Source organism: Corvus brachyrhynchos, unplaced genomic scaffold, assembly GCF_000691975.1.
Source record: "Corvus brachyrhynchos isolate BGI_N302 unplaced genomic scaffold, ASM69197v1 scaffold312, whole genome shotgun sequence".
In the NCBI taxonomy this organism is placed as follows: Eukaryota; Metazoa; Chordata; class Aves; order Passeriformes; family Corvidae; genus Corvus; species Corvus brachyrhynchos.
The window spans coordinates 699,458-703,001 of NW_008236640.1; positions in this window are offsets into that span (position 1 = coordinate 699,458).

Consider the following 3,544-nt stretch of genomic DNA (forward strand, 5'->3'; position numbering starts at 1 on the left):
CGCAGCACGCGGGGAGCTGAGCGGTGAGGCCTGCCCCAGCCCAGCCCATGTGGCCCCGAATGCAACCCTGGGAAGAGCGCGCAGGCACAAGCAGCCCCCACAGCCCCAGCAGCCCTGGCAATTCCAACATGGGAGCGAGTGAAAGCGAAAGAGAAAGCAAAAACTGAGCGTGACAGAAAACAGCAGCCACTTGGAAAACGGAAAAAATCACCGTAGCTTACGTTTTAGGAATAGCAAAATGGTATAATGTTAAACAAAATTATGGTTTTATAACGAGATGTGACAACCAAGAAGACATATTCACTCATAGAACTGCTATTAAAAAGAATAACCCTGAAAAATGCATCCCAAGCTTAGGAGATGGAGAAGTAGTAGAGTTCAAAATTGTGCAAGGTAGAAAAGGGGTACAAGCAGCAGAAGTCACCAGACCTGATGGTATTTCTGTGAAAGGCAGTATATATGCTAAAAATCATAGTCATACTAGACAGTATCTCCATTATAAGCCCCCCCCCTACAGTCTCCCTTTCCTAATCCCACCTTTCCCTTTTACCCTATGTCCTATTACCCCCAGTGTATTCCCAATCCGTTTTTTCACCCATGGTTTCCCTCACATTTAGCAGGGGGGGTTCCAAGCGCAGGGGAGCCGGCCGAAGTCACAATATGAACACCGATACGATTTGAGCATCGTGCTTCCCTTATTGTTTACTTACACTCACTTATATCTACTTTACAAAGATTCACACCCTATTCCCATGGGACAGCCTCTATGCAGGGGGTGGGAAGAAATTAAACCCTCTCCTGCCTCAGTTTCCCCACAAAGCATGCTTGGAGAGTCCTGTCTCCCTTCTGTCAGCCCTAAGATGTTCCACAGAATCTGTTTGGACATTTATAGACTCAGGAGGGTGGCTTGTTTTGTTTTGAAACTGTTCTTGTTATGTTTATCCAGTTGTTTTCAATGTTAATTTTTAAATCTCTCTTTGTTAAAAATAAAACGGGTGAGATGTTGGGGTCTCCTCGCCCGCCGTGTAGCCCTGGGAGTGGGGCCCTGGGGGGAGGCACGGGGTTTCCCTGCCCCTGGTCAGCCTCGTTCCCATTGGTTGTTCTGTGTTCCCCTGCATGGGAAGGACCCTCGGGTCCCATGGTTGAGCAGTTCCTCGGCAGAGCCCGGCCATGCAGCTGGAGAAATAAACATCTCTGAAACATCTACCAAGAATCGGTCCATAGATATTCCCTTTTCCAGGGCCTTGTTGTCTGATACACGTGTTGCAGTACCCCCACTGTAACAGCAGTGAAGGGGTGGGATGGATGCCTCTCATCCAGACCTTGAGCTCTATCATTTTCAGTCCATTGAAGCAAGAAAGCAAGAACATTTCAGTGGATAATGCCATGTTTCTTTTCTTCTGGAGGCTTTTCTCACTTAAATGCAGAGTCTGTGCTGACCCTCATGACTTCTTCAAAGGGGAAGTGGTTTTGCTGCATGTATGTGATTTCCCATTTCTCTAGTGAGATTCCATGTGCCCCAAGGTGGCACAGCTACACATAATGTATAAAAACTTGGATATGAGGCAGACCTAGAAACCAGTCAGCAGTGGGAATGCAGGCACAGAGCTGCACAGACACAGGTCCAGAGGGGTCTCACTGTCTCTGTAGGGGACAGAGATGAAGCTCTCCTGTTCCTGGGACCATGGGACTTGGCAGGGGGGTGTGTGAGGAACGAGCAACTGCGTTATGAGGGGCAGGGGCACTGGTGCTGTTCCATTTGGAATGGCTGGGACAGCTTTGAAGAACCCCTTCCTTGTCTCATTTACAAATTTTTGGTGATGGATTAAGAAACAGGGGGTTTAGTAGAACACTGGGTTCAGTGGTGAAGAATGCTGAGACCTGCTTGACCAAACTTGTAAATTAGACCCTTCATGAGGGTGCTCTTCTCAACTGAGGTGGGCATCAACAGGGATGTGGAAGAGTAGGGAAGTGAGAGACTGAAGTTTTAAGCAGAAGGAAGCAAGGTAACATCTGACTCAAAAATAAACATGTTCTGCTGAGCAGGCAGGACAACACAGAATCTAAAGGTTACAGGACAATCAACCTCTTCATTCTATAAAAGGTCAGTCCCAGTTTTCCCAGCATATCTCCTTTAGATGCATGAAGATCCTTCCCTTGGGTGGGAACACCCCTCAGGGACACCTCTGGAGGCTGAGTGGGAGACTTGCCCATGGTCAGTGACATGGGTGAGTAACATCAATCCCTATTTGATAGCTGCTAAGCTAGCTATGTTACTGGTGCAATAAATAGAGCACTGCATCAGCAGCTTCATTGTGTAGTAAGTAGTTCTGATCAGACTGTCATTTTGCCATTTTGCAGTTTTGTCTTTTTACATTTTCATCTTACTGGTGTCATCATCAACTTAAATAAAGCAGTCATTTATTCATCCTTGTCCTTGTCAGGTGCTGGCCACCTGAAAGAAAAGGAGAACATGACAGGGTCCCCTAGGGAGGTGTAAACCAGTAAGAGCTTTCTATTCTGGAAGGTTTTCTCTGAAAGAGATCCCTGGACATACACAATTTTGGAGATGGTATCCAAATCCCCCCAGTTTTGGAGGTGAGCTCCAGAAAGAGGATGAGGATGCCTTTATTTGCTAAGGAAAGCACCTCACCCCATCGTTGGTGGTGCAGAAGATGCTGCTCCGGGCAGGTACAAACCAGCAACAGCTCTTTCCTGAGAACTTCTGTGTTAGAGCAGACCCTGGTGGATGTATTCAACACTGGAGGCAGTATCCAAATTTTGGTGCAGGGTTCCCAGGAGTGGATTGCTCCCACACAGAAGTGCCATGAAAGAAAGCTGTTGCTGGCCTTTACCTCCCCTGGGCAGCCTCTTATCTGCAGCAGGAACACTGGGGAGAGCTGCTTGCCTTCCAAAATAAATGCATTTCTTTTTGTCCTGGCACATTTTGTTTGCCAGTAGTCTCTAGCCATTTCTTCAGGTCTGCCCTTTGGGTTTCTGAGGCAGTGTCAGGTACATTTAATTGTCTAGGAAGTACACAGGGATACTGGGTGGAGCTCTGAATGGTGACAGCGGGAAGATAAAAGCCAATGTCTTTTTTTTCCTGGCACCTTTACTGCGGGAGCAATTAGGGAAGGGCTTCAGGTTTGGATCCTGGCTCTGCAAGAGGGAAAAAGGGAAAGCTAATCATCTCAGTGCCATTTATAGCTTACTAAAGGTGTAGTCCAGCACTGGCTCTTTCTTCCAGGACCTTTTCTGGGGGAGCAGCTACTGTTTTGTTTTTTTTTTAATTTTGAACATAGATTCTGTGAGAGAATCTGAGGGTACATACAGTGAAAGGGAAGAGCAAAGACCTGCATGTAGTGCAGTTTAGAGGCTGCAAGGGGCAGGCGAAAGCCAGTGCTGGCTTTTGCTTCTAAGATCTGTAAGGAAGAAGTTGCTGGCTGTTTAAAGCCTTGAAGCTGGGCTCTGGGAGACTGATATGATGGATGCAGCTGAGAAGGAAAGCACGAAACTCCAGGACATGGGGTGTAAACCCAGGGGT